General features: G+C 43.0%; 1 long non-coding RNA gene across 1 annotated transcript; it reads right to left on the reverse strand.

Moving 5' to 3' along the window:
* Positions 1-2,087: 2,087 nt before the first annotated feature.
* Positions 2,088-5,930, reverse strand: LOC311269300. The gene is made up of 4 exons (XR_014624070.1): positions 4,875-5,930; positions 4,248-4,394; positions 3,247-3,402; positions 2,088-2,729 (listed from the first exon to the last, which is right to left on the reverse strand). It is a non-coding gene; the product is annotated as an uncharacterized lncRNA (long non-coding RNA).
* Positions 5,931-9,404: the final 3,474 nt, after the last annotated feature.

The following is a 9,404-nucleotide window of genomic DNA, read 5'->3' on the forward strand; positions in this document are numbered from 1 at the left end:
CCTCTGTGACCCACCTTAAACCTGCCTGTGAATCATTCTTTGCTGTACCATCCAGCCGTAATTGTGGTAATTTTCACACAGTAATTCCAAAATTCCTTTTTGAACTGTTGATACATGGTGTCCACTGCAGTTGGACATATGTAAATTCTTCAACATAACATTAAAAAAATAAACTTTATTGGCATGATTTTTCACTTGTTGAGTATCTAGTACAAACAAACATAAAAATATTACTTTGTGATTTAATAATTCAGGTGCAGGAGGGTGTTTTGGATGGTATTAAATCTCTTATGAGATAAAAAAAAAGCAAGTATTTAGAAATCAGAAATCAGAAATTCCTTTATTAGTCCCGCAAACGGGGAAATGTGTGTGTCACAGCAGCCAAAGTTTAACAGTTTAATATAACAATAAACAATAATAATAGTAAAAAATATACAATATAATAAAAAGGTTAGAAGAAGAGCTAGAGCAGAAATAGAAATAGAATCGTATATACATAATATGTACAAATATAAACAGTGTAATTATAAAGTGTGGGCAGTGTATTGTTATTAATAAATAATAATGAGTATGAAAATTGCCAAGTTAGTGCAAACCAAAATGCAGTGATGAGAGCTTATCCATCATCCTGCTCTCTCCCACCACTTAAGCACCACTTCTAAGGCCCGTTTTTCCTCCTCTACCAGGTACCATGTCGTCATGGACCGATGCTATGATTCACTCTCTCCTTATCCCAGCAGCTCTACTTTCTTCAACCTGTTTAAATGTCTCTTCAGAATGAGATTTGAGGACTTACGGGACAAAGTCCATTTTAAGCCAACACTGTTTTCATACAAGCAGGTGCTCTAAGGACCAGATGACCACCATGCATGAGAACAGTCACCAGGCCTGCTTCTCCTTCTCAGCCTTTAGGTTCCTTGAACAGCAGAACCAGACGGTGTCCACCTATTTCCTGCACTGTATTACCAGACTCTGTGAGATCAGCACCTGCAGTGATTTTAAGGTCAATGATGAATCAGTAATGCAAAGAGACACTCAGGCCATTTCTTCCTTAATGCTGCAAATGATTCAGTTGTAAGTTATATTCCTCCTTCCTTCATCTACAGCAATGTAAGTAAAGGGACGTTGGTTCTACTGGTTTCTCAGAAGCCACCACCCTGTCCTCAGCAGTTCCAATTGTCACCAAAAATGAGAATAGTAAGTCCGTGTCCTAACTGGATGCGACGCGAGCGAGCGTCCGACAATCGCGTCACATCTGACGCTCTCTGTCCTGACTGAATGCATTGACTATGTGCGTCTGTTGTCATGGAAACACATCAGCTGTGCGCTCGACATCCAACTGGAGAGAGACGTAACTACTGGTTAAAAGATGGGCGAGTACTTGCTTCCTACGTTTGTACTTTTTAAACAGAAAACAAGTTTTATATTGTGATTTTAGATGTTTCTTGACATATAATATAGCCAACAGCAAGTTAGTTGTTATTAACGAGCGTCATTCACGTCAGTTATGACTCATAACTGACGTGAATTACAGTGTGGCCAACTGGTCTCAACTTATGAGACCAGTTGGCCACACTGTAATCGATAGATATCGATGTGTGTAATTAGGGGCATAGCGCCCTCTACCATTCAAACATTAAACGTCACCCAAAAACAACAGGACTAATTAGACTTTGTTGTTTTAGAACAGGACCCTTTTACAGACGTCAGGAGTTAAAAAAAAGGAAAGTGGCTGCTTTTCTACTCCTCCAGCAGAGTACCTCCAGCAGGACAAGGCAGTGGGTCCATCCTCTCAACCAGGCACGAAAACAGCAGGGGGATTACTATAACCTTGTGCAGGAATTGGCACTTGACAGCAAAAGATACCAGAACTACTTCAGGATGAGCGCTGCCCAGTTAGAAGAGCTGTTGTCCTATGTAGGTCAGGACCTTTGTAAGCAAACAGCTAACTACAGAGAGCCAATTGAGGCTAAGCAGAGATTGGCTATCACATTAAGGTAAATGAAAAGACACACGCTTTAGATAATAGATAATAAGTATTATTTTTTATTTATTCCATACAAAATACTTCCTGTAAATCTGTGTAATTAAATCGATCAATCAAACATGTAATAATAGATAAAGAGACAGTAATAAATAACAAGAATACAGAATAGAATACAGGAGTTAATAACAATTCAAAGCCTAATTATTCATAAGTGTTCATAAGTGGGGTTGTTTGGGTTGTTGAAATAGTAAGGGCTGTGGTGGGGTGGGATGGGGTGGTATGGTCGTGGGGGAGGGTGAAAAACCTGGTTGTTATCCCAATTTAAAATTGTGGTCAACAGCTGTGCTTTCAGCTGGCCCTTGTTGGTTTTCACTTGCTTGAACTCCGGCAGTAAACTGAGCAAAAACATTTCATCTGGGTCATCAGGTTGAATAGGAGTCCTCAAAATCTCATAGAGGTCTTCGTGGAGGGGTTCTGTGGTGGATTTCTTTCCCGCTTCCTTCTTTTGGAGCTGTAGGAGTGGGCCCTCTCTCCTTCATCTCTCTGCTCTCTCACCTGTCTCTCCTCCCCACCATTTCCCCTCACCTCCCTCACCTCCCTCTCTGCTCTCTCCCCACTCTCCACATCTACTCTCCTCTCATCCTCATCTTCATCTTCCACTTCCACCTCTTCAGACCTTTCTCCTCCCTCCTCCTCCTCTTCTGTCCTCACTACAACTCCCTGGTCAAGGCTGCTTCTGGAACTGAAAATAGACAAACATCCATGGTGCTTCAAATATGTAGATATTATAGTGCAATATGTTACAGTAAAATAATTAAGTAATGCTTTGTCCAACATGAATAGATGTACAATATTTATAATAATATGAATGCACCTTATTGGAGTAGTTTAGGCCCAATGTCACTGTGGGCTCATGTGTTTTAACTCCATGGTTATTTAAATTTTTTATCTCACCAATGTGCCCATCACATAGATTAGCTTACTACTGTACTGTATTGTACTTAAGTACAATTTGGATGTTCTTTACTCACTTTTTTTGATACTTTATACCTCCACTCCACTATATTTTGTGAACAAATATAGTGCTTTTTACTCCACTACATTTATTTGACGGCTTTAGCTACTAGTTATTTTGCAGAATTAGATTACAAAATAAAACACACACTGTTACTTTTACAAAATAAACACACTGTGGTATTGCTACTTTCACTTAAGTAAAAGATCTGAATACTTGCTGCATACAGTACAAATAATCCTACCATCTTTCCCTGAGATGTGGCAGCAGAAACCACATGGATTTCAGGTGTCTCCATTGTTCTTACCACCCCCCTCTGACCCACTGGGTGGAACAACTTTCCGGAGTCTGTTGAAAGTGTCACACAAAGATTTCCACTTGTTCTTGCATTGCTCTGGATCTGTTAAGAAAAGAAAAAAATATTGTTCAATGCAAATAAAATGTAACTAAACATAGGTCTTTCTTTTGCAGATACATGGCATCAGGGGACTCCATGCATTCAATGGCCTATGACTACAGAGTGGGGGTGCAAACAGTGTCAGACTGTATCCTGGACACCACCAAGGCCATTGAAAAGCACATGCTGCACCGCTTCCTCCCTCAACCAACAGAAGAAACCTGGGCTATGGTGGCCAGGGGCTTCTGGGAGAAATGGCAGTTTCCCAATTGCATTGGAGCACTAGATGGGAAACATATTGCAATCACAGCTCCACCCAGTAGTGGAAGTCTCTTTTTTAATTATAAAGGGACCTTCTCTATTGTACTGCTGGCCCTTGTCGATGCAAACTACAGGTTCCTGGTGACACAAATTGGAGATTTTGGCAGAACCAGCGATGGAGGTGTCTTCAGGAACTCTGCACTGCGCAGGGCAGGGGCGGTCCTGGCTAGATTTACGCCCTGGGCGAACCATCCCTTGACCACCCCCCCCCAAAACACGACAATATATTACATTAAAAAAACAAGATCAATAAATGAAATACAGTGTATAAACACAAATGTAAATTGCACAAATTCTTCATCACAGGATCTAATAACCATGCTTGAAAAATCCCTGAAGAAAGCTAAAAAAAAAAAAAAAAAGGCTACTCTATGGAGCATAAAAAAAGGATTCCTGCAGTAAACTTTTTCGTATTTTACATACAGGTTTTGTTTTGCATCATCCTATTAATACCATCTGAACAGTTCCAGTTATGATAACACACCAGTTTTACACATACAGACACACACACACACACACACACACACCTGAGGAGTCCTGCAAGGAACATGTGGCTGCAGAGGTAGATGGCTCCTCATCAGACTCCAGGACCATGTCTGTGGCTGCTGTGGAAGTATCTGACTCCTCATTTTGGCCAGTGGGTGCTCCAGCTCCAAAATACTTCAGAAGTGCCTCTGAATTTACAATTAAGATACAATATGTAAGTTAGGTCACACTTACATCACACATGCATCAGTTACCCAATTAAAATGACCATAATGCACATTTGATTAACATTTGTTAACATCCTATTAACTAAGCATAACACACTACAAATTATTCAAAAAGCTATATCACATGTAGCTTACACAATGCCATGTCAATGTATATTAGAAGTTATTTAAGTTAGCATATAGCGTATAACATTAAAAATTCCACAGTCAGGACTCTGTGTGAATTTGCACTTGTTGTGTTGCAAACACAAAGTAGCCCAGGTTGCCTATGGGTGAAATTAGTTGCATGACATGATGCCTCAATTCTAATAGTTGCTAGTTCAGCAAAACTACAAACCAAGTACAGTCGTCTTCTGTGACTAAGTAGCAACATATTAGCAAGAGGCTAATAAATAGCCTATAGGCTACTGTCACTCACGTCACTCATAGAAATCTGCATACCTTTATCTTTTGCCCGTTTCTCCTCTTCTTCTTTTCTTCTCTTTCTGAACTGGGCACCTGATGGCTTCTTTGGTCTTTTACTTTGATCCATGATGAAGACGAAGACTCGACATCATTACCGATGTCACGTGATGTAAACAAATTCACGTAGATGCCCGTTGGAGGCAGTTTGTGTTGTGTGGCCTGGGATCATCAGTCTATCCCCCGCCCCCCTCCCCCTTGCCTATTCTGACACACACACAACCTGTGTGACTCTCAGCAGCGAGCTGACGTGACAATGAGGCCGCCCAGCGCCCTCACATAGATTGCACCCTGGGCGGTCGCCCACATTGCCCATAGCAAAAATCGGCCCTGGCGCAGGGGGCTGGAGAATAACACCCTCCATTACCACCACCAACACCCCTGCCAGACGCTGAGTTCCTAGGGGAGGTGCCTCATGTCGCAGTCGCTGATGCGGCATTTCACCTAAAGCCATTTCTCCTGAAGCCCTTTGGAGGACAAAACCTCTCTCGGGACAGAGCCACATACAACTATCGGCTGTCAAGGGCTCGCATGACAGTAGAGAAGGCCTTTGGTATGCTAGCTGCAAGATGGAGGATCATCCTCCGCACCATCCATATGTCGGTGGAGAAAGTGGACACACTGGTTGTGGCAGTCTGTATTCTGCATAACTTTCTCACAAGGCCTGGTGATGCAGAGTGAATGACCATCCGAACCGCGGTGGTCAGGAGGCATTTGCTGTGCGGGATAAGTTTGTGCTATACTTTTCTGAAGCTTAAACACATAGGCCTACTGCTGGAAATGAAATCAGCACCTGCACATGACACAGATTTTTATTGTATGGTATTTTGTATGTTTTTCTTTGAATAATATTTTTTAAAAGCAATTCTTAATTTACTTACTTATAATAAAAGATTAAAATGACGTGACATATTCCTTATTTCTATTATCAGTGACTGTACATAGATTTCAGAAACAGACAAAAAAGAAAATGTATTATCAGACCCTGCATGTGTAATCTATTTGTTGATGTAATTTCTCTCTTTGTCATCTTTATTTTAAAAAAAAATCTTTTTCTCATCAAATTAAACAGTTCAATTTACAATTATGTTTGTGTGAATACAATTTTCCTTAACTAGGAATGTCGTTGAATGCTAAAGAGGACTAACTTACACTAGAAATACAGAATTACTATAGTGGCCTCTCTCCCAAAGAAAACAATGGGCAAGTAACTCTCCTCCCGTTTCAGGTCACTTGCCCTTCCTCATGTGCCACCTGTCTGACGTCTCCCCTGATTCCTAATTGTTTCCAACTGTGCTCCCTCACCTGATGTGTCTTATAGTCTGCGTCTCCCTTTGTTCTGTGCCAGAGTGTCTTGTGTTTGTCACGCACCCCAGCCCTCATCCACAGCCTTGATCCAAGCCTCGTTTTTCCAAGTTTGTATGTCTATAATTTACCTCTTAAATAAGTGACTTTTCGTTTGTAAATTTTTCCAGTCAAGATTCTAGATAATTTATTAGCCCTGTTGTTTGCCTCCGTTGGAGTGATTTTTTGTTATTTATTTTCATAGCCAGATTGCCAGAGTAGTTAAGTTATTAGTGTCTTTTGTTTGCCTCCTCTGGAGTGATTTTTTTGTTACTTAGTTTTCATAGCCACGATTGCCAGCGTAGTTATTAGTGTGTTTTGTTTGCCTCCCTTGAGTGATCTTTAGTTTCCTTCTTTGTTTTTTTGAGGTCTTTTGCCTCACGTTTTGTAGTACTGTTTTCATAGCCTTCAGAGTATTTAGATGTTTCAAAGCCTGTTTGTTTGTCACTTCGTTTAAGTGTGTAAATATAGAATACAAGTGTCACAATAAAGCCTGCTCTAATTGCTCCAAATCTGCTCCTGAGTCCTCCTTCCTAGTCCAGGCCTGACAGCTCCACTACTTCCTGAACTTAATGCTGCTCTGTTATTTCCTGTCTTACATTATTGGACAAACTGATTAATCCAGGTGTGTCTGAGTAGTCACAATGGTCAGACACACCTGGATTAATAAACAGAGCCCATTAGTCAAAGCATTAAAATGTTAAATATTTGGGTCAGTAATGATCAGTCTATTAAAAATAGTGATAAATAAATTTGAGAAATATTAACATCAATGTTGCACTGTACACAGTACAGACAGATGATGATGTTAAGTGAAAAAATAAACACAAAAACAACAAAACCAAAACAGACATGGAGAGGATTATTTCAGGGGCACAACTTGTTTAACCCTACCGTTAAACCGTTCAACCAACAGTTGTTTAACGGTAGTTAAACAGTAACTAGATTGACAGAAAACCTAATGTAGCAATGGTTTATATCAACTTTCAGTTAGGCTATAGCATGAAGAACAAATCCGCCTTCTCCTGAGACTATAACACGGTGTACAATGTAACAATGTTGCGGGTATTGCTATTGCATCATATCACCATCTCCACTTTGTAAAAATAAGCTAGCTAGTAAGGTAGCATCCTAGCAGAAAACGCACATACATACTTACGAGAGACTTTTAGCTCCCGGGCGATCTCCCTCCAGGCAGCTGCCACCTTATTGACATTTTTGTAGAGAAATGAGGAGGTATCGTACAAGTAGCTCCTCATTTCAACTAACTGAATCAGCTGCTCCTCATCCATGGCGCTGTCAACGTCGCGCGGGGCCAGTTAGGACACTCATATAGAAAACCATTGATTGGCTGTTTGGTAACACAGAACTTTCAACGTGATCATAGACGATCTATGGCGTATGGTCTAAAGCGCATGGTGCAAGTCCCTTTAGGTCATGTCCAACTCCATTTTGTGATAATCTAGGTGCAAAGTTAGGTGCACGCCACAAAGGGGCTGTATTTCCGACTCCAAGTCAGTCCTGGGCATGTTTTGGATGTAAAATAAATTAAACCAATGCAAGTGTCATCTCCTATTCCCTTAAAGAGCCAGGTGTGCCAGGATATGCCGCAGTCTTTTGCAGCAGGCTTTGATTCCTTACACCATCAGCACTGTGCCCTCCCACTACAGCTTATTGGGAGGGATTGAAGGAAGACGTGTTCTGTGCAGCAGCGTGTCTGAGAGGCCTTCTATCCTAACACTAACCCTGGAGGGTTTATTTCATCGAAAGAAGAGCAACAAACAGACACTTGTACCAAACTTGTCATATTAGCCGCGAGTGTAGCTGCTACTAGCTTGGTAATTACACACTGACAAGCAGACACACTCACACTCCCAAGCTACTATGCCCACCACGCTATGTGAGGACTTCACAGTCCTTAACAAAGCAAATAAAACGATTGCTGACCTGAAGGAGGACATCCGTCGGCTCTCTGATGAACTGAAAAAGAAGGACTCACTCCTGTCCAGTTTCACGGAAGTGGCATCTGAGCAGTCCAAACAAATCATTTCCCTCAACGCAACCATCCGGGACACCGTTCACTGGGACCCTGCCACCAACCTTCGACTTTCCTCCTGCTCAACTCCTAACCATCAGGAGTCATGGGCCGAGGTGGTGGTCCGTGGTAGGAACAGTCGGACGGCCCGGTCTGCCTCGCCACCTCACCTGGACCTCTCCAACCGCTACACGGTACTGTCCGATGACGCCACGGCCCACCCAGGTGACCCAGCTGTCGCCCCGGCTGCTCCGACTCGCCCTCGTCTGGGCCCATCGCCGAGAACGACACCTGCCGACACTGTCAATGCACCTCTGCGGGAAAACAGTGTTCAGGCAGCCTGCCACTCTGCCGTGAGGCTGGATAGACGGCCGTTGGCCGAAGCAACAGCGTCTTCTTGCCGTAAAATGTTAAAGGACGCTGTACTCAGGCGGTCTGGATGTCTTCCTTGCCCTGAGCCGAGAGGGGATCCTCCTTCCGGGTTCAAGCCCCCCGGTTCCCAACCTGCCCAGGCTGCCCACCTCCAGCCGGAGACCACCAGCGTGCAAGCAGGTCGCGCTCTACCAGGCCATGGGAGTCCACAGCCGTCACCTCCCCGTCTTCGTCCCCTCTTCTCCCCGACCACACTGATAACTGGAGACTCCATCATCAGGAATATTCGCTTCTTCAATGCTGTCACTCACTGTTTCCCTGGAGCCACTGTACCCGATATCCTGGAGAAGCTCCCGGGACTGTTGCTCTCACTCCCCTCCTCTATCAGCCGGGTGATAGTTCACGTAGGGACCAACGACTTGGCTCGTCAGCAGTCAGAGCTGACCAAAAAGGATTTTAAGGATCTTTTATGCTTTTTAAGTTCCTGTGGTAAGTCTGTTTTTATTTCTGGCCCGATCCCCACAGTGGCCCGTGGAGCAGGGCGTTTTAGCAGATTACTCAGTCTCCACAGCTGGCTCCAGTCTACCTGCAGTGCCCTCAACATTGGTTTTATTGACAATTTTAACCTGTTTTGGGGGCGTTCAACCGTCTTCAGGAGTGATGGACTCCATCCCAACACCTTGGGTAGCCGCATGCTTGCGGCTAATTTACAGTATGCTGTACAATCCGCTGCACGTGAATGACTGTTTACTTTTTCT

The sequence above is a fragment of the Pagrus pagrus genome, assembly GCF_965226575.1.
Source record: "Pagrus pagrus genome assembly, chromosome: 14".
NCBI lineage: Eukaryota > Metazoa > Chordata > Actinopteri > Spariformes > Sparidae > Pagrus > Pagrus pagrus.